Source organism: Schistocerca piceifrons, chromosome 1 (genome assembly GCF_021461385.2).
Source record: "Schistocerca piceifrons isolate TAMUIC-IGC-003096 chromosome 1, iqSchPice1.1, whole genome shotgun sequence".
Lineage (NCBI taxonomy): Eukaryota > Metazoa > Arthropoda > Insecta > Orthoptera > Acrididae > Schistocerca > Schistocerca piceifrons.
Window position 1 is genome coordinate 1,033,452,007 of NC_060138.1, and position 10,005 is coordinate 1,033,462,011.

Genomic DNA, 10,005 nt, shown 5'->3' on the forward strand with positions numbered 1-10,005 from the left:
AATTAAAGAAACATGAAACTACCTCCAACTCTGTTAATTGCCTAAACTCATTTCAATCACGAATCCCGATAGTGGAAACCCCCATTCTGTTTCATAAGTCACTTACCTCACGGAAAATCTTCATAACACGAACTACAGCAATTACAGCAAGTAGCAACAACAGCCAGCTAAATAAAAAGATTCAAACTACCGTAGACTCTAACTACTAGGAGGTATATGTTGGCAAAAGAAAGATTTTGTTGAAGAGCAAACAATGTATTTAGAAAATTTTACCTTATTCATGTGACATCCAGTTCCAAAAATTATATAGTTATCAGTAATTCCACAATTCAAACATTATTAACGATACACCCATCCTCACACATTCGTTGCGTCTCACTTTACAATGCATTTCTCCACTAAGAATCTCATATCCATGCACATCCCAATCCACTCGCCAACTACTAGTCCGTCAACCACAGAATCTCTTGCCGAAGGCGCAGAGTGCTGTCAGCGATGTTAACAGAGTCTGTAGCGCTGCCAACATACAAACAGGCTACTTACACACTGACCATTTTCCGCTCGTTCCCCCCTCCCCTTCGACAAAACCTTTGACAGAACGAGGGAGTGTCCTTATGCGAGTATCCTTCAGTTGCTATTGATGATGCTTCTTATTCAAAAATTGAGCAGTGGTTGTGATAGAATCCAGAACCCAGGGTATTTTGATTACTAGTCAAGGACGCTACTTCTAGAGCACGATGTGTTCGCGTACCTGCTTCTTACTGTGTTATAGAATATCAGTTTCTAAGTTTTTATGACTATGTTTAAAAGGTGGTCTTGTAGAAAGTTGAAACCTCAATGAACTGAAGTAATAAATGAACAGTTGCTGTTCAGAAGGGACGGAATGATAAATGTGTCAAGAGATGAGTGAATCATTTCGGTAGTACTCGAGGGAGATGTAGAGAGGATTAAAATTGTAGGGGAAGAGAGAGATGGGAATATACCCAACAAATACTGGAGCACGTCGGGTGCAAGTGTAACTCTGAGATGAAGGGATGAGCACAAGAGAGGAATTCGGGGCGGTCGGCATCGAAACAGCAAACTAACTCAACAAAAATTAGTGTGAACTAGGCACAACTAGGGTTTTGACTGATCGAATCTGATGGTATGGTACTGTTACGGAGACACCTAAGCTACGTAAGTATGTATTGTAGAAAAGATGACTTTTTTTCCTCGAGACTGGCCCAGAAGCCGAAGTGACTAATCTCCACTATGCGTTTATTTTGACTGCTCAGTATACAGGATCAGCCCGAACGCGTGTGGAGTCGTGCTCTTTAATTCGTTCTTTCATTCTCCTCCCAGCACGGCCTGTATATTCGCCCGTTTCCGCGATTTTGTAAATGTAGTAGCATGGCTCAAGACAAAATTGTAACACATTGTCGTAGATAAAATCTGGTAACTGTACAAACAGTGGCATGTATAACAATTTAAGGGAGCTGGAAAAGAGAGTTTTAGTGGAAGACTGCGTAAGGGACGACTGGGACAGCAGGAACGTGGGCTGGCGCTCGCTGCTGGAGCCGCTCGTACCCGGAGTGACCTTTTTATGCCGCTCTATTGGAATTTTATACGTTTGCTCCACATACATTACTTTTATTTGAGTTAGAAATACTTTGTTCTATACGCAACGGGAGCGGCCAACCCTGCAACTTTGTGTCGTTTGAAAGGCAGTTCTCGAATTTGGCTTCGATAGCAGTCTCCAATCGAACCCGCATAAACAGCTGGAAAAACAGAAGAAGTCACAACATCGCCGAATTATGACCAACATCTGGAAGTTCTTACGGCTAGGGCCTCCTGCCTTCATTTAATACAGCTTGTGTGCCTGTAATGTGTTTGCTACAAACCCTTCTACCTTCGGCATCAAAGTGCGTTATTTTCAAATACTCTTAGGTACAGCAAGAAGAATATACACTGAGGAGCCAAAGAAAAAGGTACACCTGCCTAATATCCTGTACAGACCCAGCGAGCACGCAGAAATACTGCAACACGACTTGGCATGGATTCAACTAGCATCTGTAGTAGTGCTGGTGGGAAATGACACCATGAATCCTGCAGGACTGTCCATAAATCCGCAAGAGTACGAGGGGGTGGAGATCTCTTCTGAACAGCACGTTGCAAAGCATCCCAGGTATGCTAAATAATGTTCATGTCTGGGAAGTTTGGTGGCCAGCGTAATAGTTTAAACTCTGAAGAGTGTTCCTGGAGTCTCTCTGTACCACTTCTGGACGTGTGGGGTGTCGCATTGTCCTGCTGGAATTACCCAAGTCCGTCGGATGCACAATGGACATGAATGGAAGCAGGTGATCAGATAGGATGCTTACGTACGTGTCACCTATCAGAGTCGTATCTAGACGTACCAGGGATCCTATATCACTCCAACTGCACAAGCTCCATACCATTACAGAGCCTCCACCAGCTTGAACAGTCCTCTGCTGACGTGGAGGTCCCATGGATTCATGAGGTTGTCTTCATACCTGCGCACGTCCATCCGCTCGATGCGATTTGAAACGAGACTCGTCCGACAAGGCAAGACGTTTCCAGTCAGCAACAGTTCAATGGCGGTGTTGACGGGCCCAGGCGTAAAGCTTTATGTCGTGCGCTCATCAAGGGTACAAGAGTGGGCCTTAGGCTCCGAAAGCCAATATCGATGATATTTAGTTAAATGGTTCGTACACTGACACTTGTTGATAGCCCAGCATTGAAATATCCAGAAAATTGAGGAAGAGTTGCACTTCTATAACGCTGACAGTCGTCGTCGGTCTCGTTCTTTCAGGATCTTTTTCCGGCAGCAGCGATGTCGGAGATCTGATGTTTTACCGGATTCCCTGATATTCACGGTGCACTCGTGAAATGGTCGTAAGGGAAAATCCCCACTTCATCGCTACCTCGGAGATGCTGTGTCCCATCGCTTGTACGCCGACTATAACACCTAGTTTAAACTCACGTAAATCTTGATAACCTGCCACTGTAGCAGCAGTAACCGATCTAACACCTGCGCCAGCCACTTGTTGTCTTATATAGGCGTTGCCGACTTTCTTGTGCTTGTGCCGTTTTTCCCGCGGATACGCAGGGTCGGCACGGTTAATCGTATGTGACAATGTTAGTTGAAGGGGTGGCCGGATGCCCTTCCTGCCGCCACCCTGTACCTCCTGGGAAGGAATTAGTGTACCCCAACTGTCAGGGTCTAGTGTAATCCATGGAATAGTGCGAAAGTGTTCCAATGTCTGCGAGCTTTGTAACTGAGGCGGGAAGTAGGGACCAGCCCGGTATTCACCTAGGGGGATGTGGAAAACCGCCTAAAAACTACAACCAGGCTGGCCGGCATACCGGCCCTTGTGGTTAATCCGCCGGGCGGATTTGATCCAGGGCCGGCGCGCCTACTCGAGTCCAGGAAGAAGCGCATTAGCGCGCTCGGCTAACCTGGCGGGTATAGGCGTTGCCGACTGCAGCGTCGTATTTGCCTGTCTACCTCTCTCTGTATTTGAAAACGCATGTCTATACCCGTTCCATTTAACTAATCTGATAAACGTCCCAGTCTGATAAGCGATACTGAAGCCACTTATTTAGCGGAAGAAATACATTTCCAATGATTTTCAGCCTGACATTTTGTATGGCAGTGCACGTCACACAGGGCCTCACTTACGTTGTTAATTACCATGTTGTAAGACAGCATCTCAACTACTTTCCGAGTGATCCCTGCAAAAGAGAACTCCATGAAATGGACATTTTGAGTCAAGTTCCTTGGAAAACTCCATTGCTCACAGTGGCACAGCTCCAAGTCTCCAATCGGCCAAACGGAACCGAAACTGGAGGCCTGTAACGCGGTCGGACAAGTGATGGTTTTGTTCATTTCAAATAATGCAGGCCGTCGACTGCGCCTACAGCCCCATGACTCATTTAACGTGCATTGTGTGGCGGAGGTGGTTTTGTGATGTATTGGAAGTGTTTTTCGTGTCTTCGTTAGGGCTCACTCATTCAGGTGACCCTACACATGAATTGCAATGTTTATTTTCGTATTCTCAGTTATTGATCAAGTGTTGCCTCTTTCTTATACAGCTTCATGATGAGTAAACTGTGGATACTCCCCTCTTCTGACAACAGTCGTTTTCAGAGGACAGTCTGCATACGTTAATGGCTGACGAATTCTGGGGCATCCTTTCGCACGTCCAGTGGCCACTAAATCATCGAAAATGTACTGGATTGTCTTGATGAACAGCTGAAACATAGCATTCAGCATCCTCAAAATTCGTATAGGTCTTACGAGATTTAATTATCAATGAGTACATTGAGGTTCATGTCACGTACTTGAACAAACATGTGGACTCTAAATGGTTCAAATGGCTTAGAGCACTATGGGACGTAACATCTGAGGTCATCAGTCCCCTATAACTTAAAACTACTTAAACCTAACTAACCTAAGGACATCACACACATCCATGCCCGAGGCAGGATTCGAACCTGCGACCATAACGGTCGCCTGGTTCCAGACTGAACCGCTCGGCCACAGCGGACGGCCATGTGGACTCTCTTCGTCACCAAAATGAAGCCATTATTAAGATTAGAAGCGGTGGTACACGGTGTTAGTGTGATGTCTCTTAAGGGTGAAGGGGTGGCTGCTATTTTGTGCAGCGTGTATTAACAATATAGTGAACTGCTGCCCTCAGTTTTACGATGTTTCACACGAGAACGTGAGAGATAGTATACTTAGTGAGACACACACAAGTGTTAGTTGGATTGCTCATGGTGAATAAAAGACACTTCAACCGTAATTTCAACCGCTACGGTTGCAGGTTCGAATCCTGCCTCGGGCATGGATGTGTGTGATGTCCTTATGTTAGTTAGGTTTATGTAGTTCTAAGTTCTAGGGAACTGATGACCTCAGAAGTTAAGTCCCATAGTGCTCAGAGCCATTTGACCCAACCGTAATATCAAAATTCCTTGGTTTGGATAAAGGTACGTACACTGCTCAGGTTTCAGGAAAGTAATCCCATCTTCAGGTGCTATACGCAAGTATGCAGCACCTGAAGATGGGATTAGTGTCCCGAAAGCCGGATAGTAAATATGTGTTTATCTAAATGAAAGAAGTTTGAAATAAAAACTGCAAAAGATTTTATTCATCATGAAAAGCGGGGGGATGCCAAATTTCTCGACATTTCGTAAAACATTACAATGTATTTTTTATTTCTAACGTTATCAGTCACGTCAAGTTGTTTGTCCCTAATCACAATGTGAACGCCGCCTTCCGCTTAGTGCGGCTGGAAGAGCGCCGGGCAAACCGCGTGTAGTGGGTGGCCTTGGTGCGGCACAAAGGAAGCGGGCTTTGGCGGGGCGCCACCCAGCAGCATGTGTGACTCAGGCCCGGGCGGGTTTTTTGGGCAGGCTCGCCGACATCTGAACATCTGGTGCGGCGGCGGAGGCGGCCGGAATGTGGAGCCACCGCGTGAACGTCCCAAGTGGTGCAGCGGAGGAACAACGGGCAGCCGGCAGCGTCCGCGTTTCCAGCACGCGTGATCATCTACATCTACATCCACACGGGTACTCTGCAAATCACATTTAAGTGCCTGGCAGAGGGTTCATCGAGCCACCTTTACAGTTCTCTGTTATACCAATCTCGTATAGCGCGCGGAAAGAACGAACTCCTATATCTTTCCGTAAGAGCTCTGATTTTCCTTATTTTATCGTGGTGATCGTTTCTCCCTATGTAGGTCGGTGTCAACAAAATATTTTCGCGTTCGGAGGAGAAAGTTGGTGATTGGAGTTTCGTGAGAAGATTCCGTCGCAACGAAGAAGCCTTCCTTTTAATGATGTCCATCCCAAATCCTGTATCAGTTCTGTGACACTCTCTCCCATATTTCGCGATAATACAAAACGTGCTGCCCTTCTTTGAACTTTTTCGATGTACTCCGTTAGTCCTATCTGGTAAGGATCCCACACCGTGTAGCAGTACTCTAAAAGAAGACAGACAAGCCTATTGTAGGCAGTCTCCTTAGTAGATCGTTACATTTTCCAAGTGTCCTGCCAATAAAACGCAGTCTTTGGTTAGCCTTCCCCACAACATTTTCTATGTGCTCCTTCCAATTTAAGTTGTTCGTAACTGTAATACCTAGGTATTTAGTTGAATTTACGGATTTAGATTAGACTGATTTATCGTCTAACCGAATCTTAACGAATTACTTTTAGCACTCATGTGGATGACCTCACACTTTTCGTTACTTAGGGTCAAGTACCAATCTTAGCACCATTCACGTATCTTTTCTAAATCGTTTTGCAATTTGTTTTGATTTTATGATGATTTTATTAGTCTGCAAACAACCTAAGACGGCTGCTCAGATTGCCTCCCAAATCGTTTATATAGATAAGGAACAACAAGGGGCCTATAACACTACCTTGGGAAACGCCAGAAATCACTTTTGTTTAACTCGATGACTTTCCGTCATTTACTACGAACTGTGACCTCTCTGACAGGAAATCACAAATCCAACCACATAACTGAGGCGATATTCCATAAACACGCAATTTCACTACAATCCGCTTGTGTGGTACAGTGTCAAAAGCCTTTCGGAAATCCAGAAATACAGAATCTATCTGAAATCCCTTGTCAATAGCACTCAACACTTCATGTGAATAAAGAGCTAGTTGTGTTTCACAGGAACGATGTTTTCTAAACCCTTGGTGACTGTAAGTCAATAGACAGTTTTCTTCGAGGTAATTCATAATGTCTGAACATAATATATGTTGCAAAATCCTGTTGCATATCGACGTTAACGATATGGACCTGTAATTTAGTAGATTACTCATACTACCTGTCTTGAATATTGGTGTGGCTGTGCAACTTTCCAATCTTTGGGTACGGTTCTTTCCCAAAGACTGGAAAGTTGCTCAGGTCACACCAATATTCAGGAAAGAAGTACTGATCATCTAGTAGTTTAAATTGTGTCAGAATACAGGAAAATCGTTTGGTATACTTCAGAGCTGCCAAAACTGTACCCCCCCTCCCCCACCACACACTCCACTCAAGAAAACTACTTCTAGGCCAATATTTCTACGTATTTTCAGCAAATTTTAATTTCTATGTATATTTAATAACATGAAGCACAAGGAAACCCAGCGTCCCGTGAGATTTTAGAATTAAGTACATGGGATAAGCATTTTGGAAAGCGATTAGCAAAAAACATTAGCGTTTTAGATGCTATACCATGAGTCACAGTTTCAGTCACAACAACCACAAAACTGCTAATATGTAAATAAGGACTTCCTTCAGTCATCTTATTATGCAAGATGCTTGTGTACTGCAAAAAAATGGTTCAAATGGCTCTGAGCACTATGGGACTGAACGTCTGAGGTCATCAGTCACCTAGAACTTAGAACTACTTAAACCAAACTAAACTAAGGACATCACACACACCATGCCCAAGGCAGGATTCGAACCTGCGACCGTAGCGGTCGTGCGGTTCCAGACTGAAGCGCCTATAACCGCTCGGCCACTCTGGCCGGCTGTGTACTGCAGCAGATGATTAATGGCAGATCACACGTTCGTTTGTAGGAGTGTTCAACGCGGATGAAGAGAACAGATCTGTTATAGGCACCACCACTGGCAACTCTTGTAATATTACTAATCAGCCACAGAAGACTCATTTGTGAAATCTTTTTATTTACACAGCAGTTTGTACCAAACTAATCTTTAGAGCAGCAGAAGTGAAGCGTGGGGGGACGAATAAAATACATACCGTACCCACTAAACCTTTTCTGCTTGCTTCCTACAGAGTCACGTGTGGCTCCAGTGCTCAGTCGACAGAAAACGGCATAAATCGGAAGCCATAGGTAGAATAACGTATTTGATTCATCACCAACGCTCCGAGCTTTGAGCTCCTACAATGCCGTAGCGAAGTAGCAGCAAGAACTCCATTCTTGAACATAAGCGAGCTCTGAAGGCAGCAGCTGTGTGAACCGAACGCTCAGGTGCCACAGAAACCATATATGCGACAGACGCCTGTTCTGTAATAGTCATTTCCTCCTGTTACGCTACTTGGACGAAATGGCACTAGAAATTACACTACGCACTTACAGTCGCGGGCCTAGGGAAAGGCTCATTCTCCAAGGCAGAAGATACGAATGCGAGAGATAGCAGAACTGACGTACCTTTCTTTCGCTTACGCCATAGTCCCGCAGCGATCGCAGGGTCGGCGTGGTTACAACAGATTTGGCAGTGTTAGTGTAAGGGATGGCCGCATGCCCTTCCTGCCGCCACCCCGTACCCCTCAGGACGGAATCAGTGTACCCCAACTGTAGTGTAAATCGTGAAATAGTGCGGACGTGTTTGAAATGCCACGCCTGCGACGCGTGTAACTGAGGCGGCAAATGGGAACCAGCCCGGTATTCACCCAGCGGGATGTGGAAAAGCAGAACTGATGTACCTCTCCCACTTAATTCTCAGATAGCCTTTCTTTCTTTTTGCTGATCAGTTTGTGTGGCCCTTCTGCGCCTATGCCATTGGCAGGAGCCTAACTAGCTATGCCTCTAAATGGTTCAATTGGCTTTGAGCACTATGGGACTTAACATCTGTGGTCATCAGTCCCCTAGAACTTAGAACTACTTAAACCTAACTAACCTAAGGACATCACACACATCCATGCCCGAGGCAGGATTCGAACCTGCGACCGTAGCAGTCGCGCGGTTCCGGACTGAGCGCCTAGAACCGCTAGACCACCGCGGCCGGCGCTATGCCTCTGCTTCAAATGCAGAAACTGACGACAGCTCATGCGAATGTGATAGTGGCCAAACTGTGGTGGAGCAATGTTGCACCTGGTTAAATGGTTCAAATGGCTCTGAGCACTATGGGACTTAACATCTATGGTCATCAGTCCCCTAGAACTTAGAACTACTTAAACCTAACTAACCTAAGGACATCACACAACACCCAGCCATCACGAGGCAGAGAAAATCCCTGAACCCGCCGGGAATCGAACCCGGGAACCCGGGCGTGGTAAGCGAGAACGCTACCGCACGACCACGAGATGCGGGCTGCACCTGGTTAACAGCGGGAACAAAGGAGATCACTGCTTATTTGCTCTATAGCGTAATTATCATGTATCGAAATTTCGGCTACTGAGAGTGTCACCGTTAAAAGTCGATATAATTTAAACGTTCATGACTCGTCCCGGGCCGGCCGAAGTGGCCGTGCGGTTAAAGGCGCTGCAGTCTGGAACCGCAAGACCGCTACGGTCGCAGGTTCGAATCCTGCCACGGGCATGGATGTTTGTGATGTCCTTAGCTTAGTTAGGTTTAACTAGTTCTAAGTTCTAGGGGACTAATGACCTCAGCAGTTGAGTCCCATAGTGCTCAGAGCCATTTGAACCATTTTTGAACTCGTCCCGGAACCTGCTTTATAAGCTAACAGCTTAGCACACCGCGGGGAAGTCTCAACTGTTTCGGAATAGCCGATCATATGATATTTAGGTTCCGCAATTCGGTCGGCAGAAACGAATCCCTTATAGAATAACTTTGCCCGTCGGTATGTCTGACCGTCTCGTAAGCCCCCTTTTCATCACAAAGTGGTGCAGATATCAAATTGAAATTTATGTCAAATATTAAGGTCAACCGTCCCTTACAGGTGAGAAAAATTTAAGTTTCTAGGTCAATGCACTCAATACTGCCAATTATTTCACATATCTTGATACTCGCAATCCAACTCGTCAAAACCTATAGGGTACTTACCATTGAACTGAATCTGGAAAATAGGAAAGAGCAAGAAGTAACTATATAAGTAAAGGAAAAATATCCTAAAACTGTTAACTTGTAATTATATAACATAAAAATATTTTTGGGCATTTGTTGTTCGTTTGTCTGTCAGTCTGTTAAGATCCCTATTTCTTAGGACGAATAGAGGCATCAAGCTGAAATTTATGTCAAATTCTAAGGTCTGTGGTCTCTTGACGGTGCAAAAAAAATTAAAGCTTTTAAATCAATGCA